Source organism: Carassius carassius, chromosome 47 (genome assembly GCF_963082965.1).
Source record: "Carassius carassius chromosome 47, fCarCar2.1, whole genome shotgun sequence".
Lineage (NCBI taxonomy): Eukaryota > Metazoa > Chordata > Actinopteri > Cypriniformes > Cyprinidae > Carassius > Carassius carassius.
Window position 1 is genome coordinate 4,489,593 of NC_081801.1, and position 8,787 is coordinate 4,498,379.

Consider the following 8,787-nt stretch of genomic DNA (forward strand, 5'->3'; position numbering starts at 1 on the left):
TTGTAGGACAGTGAAGGCTTTCATGAACTCATGCTGTCACTCTCTAAAATTAGTTCATGTATCATTGGCTTCATGCTAGACATTTTATAGTTATCACAGAGTACAAGAAGTAAGGTACCAGTCTGATAAGTACTTCTGAGGACAAAGTAGTCCCTGGTTTTGAATATTATAAAAATACCAGTAGCAGGCTTTATAAGGAACAGAGACAGGAGAGTTTTCCAGTCCGGTTCAGATAAATAACAGTCTGCACAAAACCAGCCAGAATATAACAAATTACAGCAGGAAACCAAACATCCTGAATCATTACTTTTGTCACAATGGTATACAACGCTGTGAGAGCAAGTGGCACATATATGATAACTATGGTAGCAGTTGTTATTAGAATGAGATAAATCACTCTTCTAATCTTGTTGTTTTCCTCCTTTCTTTCTCTCCCTCTCTCTCCTGGTCCTGACTGCTTCAGAGCTCTGAGAATAGCCACAAGACAAAACAACTGAATGGAAAAGAAGACCAGGAACTGTAGCAAAAAGAACCACAGAAATACAATGTTGTGTGAGACTACAGTAAACATGCAACACACACAGGATCCAAGAATAAGTATCCAAGCCACAGTGCAGCCGATCACTCTGTATCTGAGAGGTTTGTACTTCAGAAAGGTTACAGGATGAACCACTGCCAGTTAACGCTCAACACAGATCAGACACTGAAACAGAGGACGACCAGTGATAATTAGTCCTACAACCCGAATTCCGGAAAAGTTGGGACGTTTTTTAAATTTGAATAAAATGAAAACTAAAAGACTTTCAAATCACATGAGCCAATATTTTATTCACAATAGAACATAGATAACGTAGCAAATGTTTAAACTGAGAAATTTTACACTTTTATCCACTTAATTATCTCATTTAAAATTTAATGCCTGCTACAGGTCTCAAAAAAGTTGGCACGGGGGCAACAAATGGCTAAAAAAGGAAGCAGTTTTGAAAAGATTCAGCTGGGAGAACATCTAGTGATTAATTAAGTTAATTGATATCAGGTCTGTAACATGATTAGCTATAAAAGCTTTGTCTTAGAGAAGCAGAGTCTCTCAGAAGTAAAGATGGGCAGAGGCTCTCCAATCTGTGAAAGAATGCGTAAAAAAATTGTGGAAAACTTCAAAAACAATGTTCCTCAACGTCAAATTGCAAAGGCTTTGCAAATCTCATCATCTACAGTGCATAACATCATCAAAAGATTCAGAGAAACTGGAGAAATCTCTGTGCGTAAGGGACAAGGCCGGAGACCTTTATTGGATGCCCGTGGTCTTCGGCTCTCAGACGACACTGCATCACTCATCGGCATGATTGTGTCAATGACATTACTAAATGGGCCCAGGAATACTTTCAGAAACCACTGTCGGTAAACACAATCCGCCGTGCCATCAGCAGATGCCAACTAAAGCTCTATCATGCAAAAAGGAAGCCATATGTGAACATGGTCCAGAAGCGCTGTCGTGTCCTGTGGGCCAAGGCTCATTTAAAATGGACTATTTCAAAGTGGAATAGTGTTTTATGGTCAGACGAGTCCAAATTTGACATTCTTGTTGGAAATCACGGACGCCGTGTCCTTCGGGCTAAAGAGGAGGGAGACCTTCCAGCATGTTATCAGCGTTCAGTTCAAAAGCCAGCATCTCTGATGGTATGGGGGTGCATAAGTGCATACGGTATGGGCAGCTTGCATGTTTTGGAAGGCTCTGTGAATGCTGAAAGGTATATAAAGGTTTTAGAGCAACATATGCTTCCCTCCAAACAACGTCTATTTCAGGGAAGGCCTTGTTTATTTCAGCAGGACAATGCAAAACCACATACTGCAGCTATAACAACAGCATGGCTTCGTCGTAGAAGAGTCCGGGTGCTAACCTGGCCTGCCTGCAGTCCAGATCTTTCACCTATAGAGAACATTTGGTGCATCATTAAACGAAAAATACGTCAAAGACGACCACAAACTCTTCAGCAGCTGGAAATCTATATAAGGCAAGAATGGGACCAAATTCCAACAGCAAAACTCCAGCAACTCATAGCCTCAATGCCCAGACGTCTTAAAACTGTTTTGAAAAGAAAAGGAGATGCTACACCATGGTAAACATGCCCCGTCCCAACTATTTTGAGACCTGTAGCAGAAATCAAAATTGAAATGAGCTCATTTTGTGCATAAAATTGTAAACTTTCTCAGTTTAAACATTTACTATGTTATCTATGTTCTATTGTGAATAAAATATTGGCTCATGTGATTTGAAAGTCTTTTAGTTTTCATTTTATTCAAATTTAAAAAACGTCCCAACTTTTCCGGAATTCGGGTTGTACTAAAAATGCATTTAATATTACGATGCCTGAAAACCAAAATGACAGTAGAGTGATCACAGAATTCAGGCAGATACCAATTTCAGAAACAGAGAGATTGAGGATAACAAACTCAAATGCAACTCCATTTCCTGTTCCTGTGATGATGAGCCATATAACATAGGAGTGTGTAGGAAGACCAAACAGAAAATTGATGCTGTGCAGACACATGTTCAAAATATAGAGCAGCTCGTAGGAATTTGTTGCAGAGTTTGTAGATTCAACTGGTGTGGTGAAGTTCACTGCACAGTTATTCATCTCTTCTGTGTCCGTCTTCTCCGCAACATGCAGCACAATCTAATGTAGAACTCTTATCTATGGAAAGAGAAACGTGTTAATTTTCAACAAATTAAGTATTAAGTTCTAATTTTAAAGCTGCTTTATAAAGCTTTGGAAGCATTTTTTTTTCTTTTGTTTAGAACTAATCGTTCATAATGTATCAAATATGATTGTGATTTCAGGAAGTGCTACCTGGTTTAATGACAAAAACATAGGGCACTTTTTTCTCAAAACACGTAATTCATACCAATAAGTACATATGGCTGCAGTTTCAAAAAGAAATCAACACTAGAGGCGTAAAACTCTTATACACACATTTACAGTTTCAATTAATAAAAGCGTAATTTTCACACTATTACTTGAAGAATATTATGTTAAGTCTTCAAAACAATTTTAATATGCTGGGAGATTTGAAAACGTCTTGGTTACGTATGTAACCCTCGTTCCATGAAGGAGGGAACGGAGACGTTACGAATGGCATCTCACCCGAGAGCCCAATCACCTTTGAGTGGTACAAAACGAGCCAATGGTACACAAAGTACCTTGGTCTGCGGAATTTGCATCGCGAGCTCCGCCCCGCAGAGTGGGTATATAAGGAGCAGCGCGAGCAACTCGCATTCAAGTCTTCGCGGAGGAGCCGAGCCAGTGACCCGGCCATTCAGCGGAACAGCGATGTGGCAAGGGGACGTAACATCTCTGTTCCCTCCTTCAGGGAACGAGGGTTACATATGTAGCCAAGATTTTCCCTTTCAGTCGGTCACATTTGATGTTATGAATGGGGTCCCTTACAAAACGCCACATGGTTGTCTTCCAGCGACCCGTGTGAGTGATAGCACCCTGTCGTGAGGCCAGCACGAGTGAGGGCCTATAACTTACACAGAATACACTGGCTAGCAAATTCCAGCTGGACGTATCCTAGCAGGCTGCCTGCTAGGACGTATCCTAGCAGGCTGCCTGCCCGTGGGAGGACTTACAGAAGGCAGGTATCTACCAAGGTGGTGATACATAAGAAGAGGTACCCAGCCCGCAGGGTGGAAGTTTCAACGACAGAGCTGGCAAGAGGCTTGCCAAGGAAAAGACACATGCTGCGGAGAGACTTACTGTGGACATACGCACGTGGGATTGCCCAGCAAGGGGGAATCACAACACATGGAGGCACCTAGTCTCACACAGGGCTGATCAAAGGACATGTGCGCAAGTGCTGAACATCAACAGTGCTGGAGGAACCCAGGGTTCTGACTGAGGAACTCGAAACCAAACAGGTCCTTACTGGCCCGAAGGGGCGAGTACCCGGGAGGACATGGGCTCTACACAGAGATTATAAAATCTCGCGAATGTGTTAGCTGTCACCCAGCCCACGGCTCTACAGATGTCTGTTAGCGAGGCGCCATGCGCCAGTGCCCAGGAGGAAGCTACACTCCAGTTGAGTGAGCTCTCACCCCTAGGGGGCATGGCAGGTCTTGAGCCTGATAAGCCAGGACAATAGCATCTATCTGCTTGGAGACAGCCTCTCACTTCTGCTGGCCTCCGTAACAGACAAAGAGCTGGTCTGAGGTCCTAAGGCACTGAGTTCTGTCCACGTAGGTGCGGAGCGCACGTACTGGACAGAGCAGCGCCAAGGCTGGGTCTGCCTCCTCCAAGGGCAGCACCTGCAAGTTCACCACCTGATCTCTAAAAGGAGTGGTGGGAACTTTGGGCATGTACCCAGGCCGGGGTCTCAAGATAACGTGAGAGTTAGCCGGCCTGAATTCCAGGCACGCTTCGTCAACTGAAAATGCCTGCAGGTCCCTGACCCTCTTCACTGAAGCCAAAGCCGTTAGGAGTGCAGTTTTCAAAGATAAAAACTTTAGCTCACTGAGTGCAAGGGTTCGAAGGGAGCCCTCTGCAGTGCTGAAAGAACCACTTTGAGGTCCCAAGAGGGGACTTGCTGAGGGCGAGGCGGATTGAGCCTCCTTGCTCCTCTCACGAACCCGATAATCATATCGTGCCTCCCAAGAGACTTACCTTCAACGGGGTCATGGTGAGCTGAAATAGCGGCCACATAGACCTTAAGGGTGGAAGGAGACAGCCTTCGTACCAACCCCTCCTGAAGAAAGGAAAGCACTGACCTGATCGGACATTTCCAGGGGTCCTCATGCCGTGAAGAACACCAAGTGACGAAGAGGTTCCACTTCAAAGCATAGGCGTATCTCGTGTCTGTCGCGAGGAGTACAAGTTCGAGGAACCGGGTCCGGCCGGGCCAAAAAGGTGTAACCATGAGGACCTGCTCCTCGTCCTCCCTGATCTTGCACAACTTCTGTGCAAGAAGGCTCACTGGGGGAAACGCATACTTGCGCAGGCCCAACGGCCAGATGTGTGCCAGGGCGTCCGAGCCGAGAGTGCTTTCGGTCAGGGAGTAAAACAACTGGCAGTGGGAATTTTTTTGGAGAGGCAAACAGGTCTACCTGAGCGTCTACGAAGCGTTCCCAAATCAGCTGAACTGACTGGGGGTGGAGTTTCCATTCCCCGGGGCAAGACTGCTGCCGTGAGAGCTTGTCAGCTGCACAATTGAGCCTGCCTGGAATGTGAATGGCACGAAGCGACCTCAGATGCTTGTGACTCCAAAAGAGGAGATGGCGAGCGAGTTGCGACATGCGGCGGGAGCGTAGACCACCATGATGGTTGATGTACACTACGGTCGCAGTGTTGTCCGTACGGACCAGAACGTGCTTGCCCTTCAGCAGGGCCCTGAAGCGATGCAGAGCAAGCCATACTGCCAAGCAACTCGAGGCAATTGACATGCCACTGAAGTCGGGGTCCCGTCCAGGAGCCTGACGCAGCATGCCCATTGCACATGGCACCCCAGGCCGTGGCAGAGGCATCTGTTGACACAACAACATGTCTGGACACTTGTTCTAGGGGCACGCCAGCCTGTAGAAACGAGGGGTCCAACCACGGGGTGAAGTTTCGGTGGCAGGCCAGAGTGATGGTCACTCGGAGCGTGCCCTGTTGCCATGCCCATCTCGGGACTCGGTCATGAAGGCAGTGATGAAGCGGTCTCATATGGAGTAACCCGAGCAGTAAGACTGTCGCCGCAGATGCCATATGCCCCAGGAGCCTCTGAAACAGTTTTAGTGGAACCGCTTTCTTGCCCTCGAATTGTCTCAGGCAATTCAGCAGTGACTGCGCACGCTCGTTCATAAGCCGCGCGAACATGGCTACGAGTCTATTTCCATACCGAGAAAAGAGATCCTCTGCACAGAGGAGAGCTTGCTCTTTTCCCAGTTGACCTGAAGACCCAGTCGGGTGAGGTGTCTGAGCACCAGGTCCTTGTGCTCGCACAACCGCTCTCGAGAGTGAGCTAGGAAGCATGTCGCCAACTGTCGTTCGTGGCCTCTTGGGACCCGGAGGTAGAGGGAACAGCTCTTTTAGTAAAGGTTTGGGTACCACCAGCCGCAGGGCCAGTGGCAGAACAAAAAGAAAATGAGAACAAAGGATTTTTCCCCGGCCCTCCTCCGGGGGAAGGAGTGGTCTTGCTACCATATCTGACGAGCTGACATCTTTAACTCCGGGTCGCCCGTCTCAGGAACGCTGCTTGGCCTGGTGTTTGGCAGGCTTAGGGGCAGAGGCGGGTTGCGCCGCCCTTCTGCGGCCATCTCTTCCCTACGGCCGGGTGAAGGCTGCTGCTGTGGCCGCCCTTGGCGACGAGCAGGCTGAGGTGGCTACGCCGGCAGCAGGGTGGAGGCAGCAGTGGGCCGCCGGGCCAGGATGTGTCTGATGGCCTCAGACTGCTTCTGGGCGGCAGAGAACTTCTGGGCAAAGCTCTCTACCGCATCACCGAAGAGGCCATCCTGGGAGACCGGGGAGTTGAGGAGCTGAGCCCGATCAGACTCCCTCATGTCTGCCAGGTTCAGCCATAGGTGGCACTCCTGGACCACCAAAGTGGACATCACCTGACCCAAGGAGTCTTCCTGCAAAACCCCTGGGTCAGCACTGCCCTCGTGCAGTTGCCGGAGCAGCTTGGCCTGATAGACCGAAGTAGCCCTCTTATGAGAAGAGGAGCTAGATGTGGCAGAGGGGACTCTATACCTTTTAAGGTAATTAAGCCTTGATCTCAACGCCGAGATGGTCATGTCCCCGCAATGAGAACATGAGCCATCCACGAACGCAGTCTCAGCGTGCTGGAACCCAGACATGTGACACAGCGATCGTGGCCGTCACGAGGAGCGATGCATCAACCGCACCCAGAAACACACAGGCAAAATGACATCTTTAAAAAGACACAAGTCGGCCCGTACTCTTTTGTGAAAGGAAATAGCTCTTTCAGAGGTGTTGAAGTGCTCAGGGGAACGCGAGAGCTGTCGCAGGAAACCCAGATGAACCACTGAACTGCGCCGTCACATCAACACCAGTGACTCTTGCTTGTAGCACTCCGGTGAAAGCAGCAAGCGATGTGCTCGGCTCCGAAGTGAAAGCTTGAATGCGAGTTGCTCTCGCTGCTCCTTATACAGTATACCCACTCTGCGGGGCGGAGCTCACGATGCAAATTCCGTAGACCATGGTACTTTGTGTACCATTGGCTCGTTTTGTACCACTCGAAGGTGATTGGGCTCTCGGGCAAGATCCCATTTGTAACGTTGAACGTGACCGACTGAAAGGGAACTGATGTTTTTGAATGTTTGCATCACACATATCCAGCTTCATATCTATGGGTTTTCATGAACGGTATGTTTGTTTGGTAGCTCACGAAGTATGGGGATGTACTTGAGCGTTGAGGAGCTTTGGTTTGAATCCCGTGTAATTAAATATGGTTTGACAAAACAGTTCAAATCCGCATAAAAAGAAGTTAAAATGGCAAGGTTGTATCCACAAATGGGTTTTTATATCAGTATTGCATTTGTTAACACTAGGGTATGTTTAGGGTTGAGTTTGGTGTAGGCCAAGGAATATTCCTTACACATAAGAGCATTAACTTTTTGCGACAGTCCCCAAATATTTTAATTCTGAACCTCTTTTTATCATAATAACTCTTAAGGGTAATGAATCTGAATTACAAAATACTGATAGCATAATAACTCCATCCATATACCTCCATAACAGAAAAGCTTATCCCAAAACAATTTTTTTCCTTTTTCATCTTTCTTAAAATAACTTCATTGACATGCAAAATAAAATTTTCAATCATAGTTTTAGATTTCAATTATCCCTGTTCAATCAGAGACAAAACAAGCTCAGTCTCAATAGCACTCTCAGAATTTTCTATGGACATTTTTGCTTAATATTGATGATAAAAACAAGTTTTTTTTGTTACCTGAAGCACGTATGTCGCATTCACAGTTCACAGTCGTCACAATGATAAATGAAGGTAGATAGCTCTCAAACCTCATCATGCATGAGAAACCCCCAGCACTGCACATTTTTTAATGTCTCCCTGTATCTGACAAACCCACTTCAGGTCTATCCATATATATAGGTCTGAATAAACTTTTGACAGAATTGACAGAATCTGAAAGCATGTGATTTATATTTGTTTGAGAAATGTGAAATTTGAACTGCAATCATCTTTGTGATCGACCATGATTGACTAATCAGAATAAAGTATTCCAGAGCGCCACATAATAATGTTATATCATGTTGCATATATAGCCTACAGTAAATAGCGAATTCAGATTGATCGCCTGAGTATTTTGCAGACTGAACATTCAGTCTTTGTACACATAAACTGGCCAGTACAGGTGCATCTTATTTATCATGTGATATGTTTTAGACAGATAATTTAAAAGAACAAGAGGGAATGAAAATGAGAGAAACAAATATGAGGGAAAATATGAAAAGAGTGACAATGGGTCATTATTTAAATGTTTTATTGGATAAATAAACTGATATAGGATAAACACTTATAATAAACTTAATCTCTGTAAGTTTACATTGATTGTTTATAAGTATACAAAAACACAAAACTCTAAATTTGCAGATATCTAACATCAAGTCTTTGAAACACAACTTTACACTAAAGACCGAAAGAGTGAACACCAAGCCAAAAGAAGAAAATAAATGAATAAATAAATACAATAAAATGACCAATTCCACTAATAAGTATTATTTAAAAAGTAAAACATTGTGTAGTTACTTGTAGTTAATCTTTGTCAGT

The 8,787-nt window shown here is 45.5% G+C and overlaps 1 pseudogene; it reads right to left on the reverse strand.

Moving 5' to 3' along the window:
• Positions 1 to 4,676, reverse strand: LOC132130280 (G-protein coupled receptor 35-like; annotated as a pseudogene).
• Between the last annotated feature and the right edge of the window lie 4,111 nt (positions 4,677 to 8,787).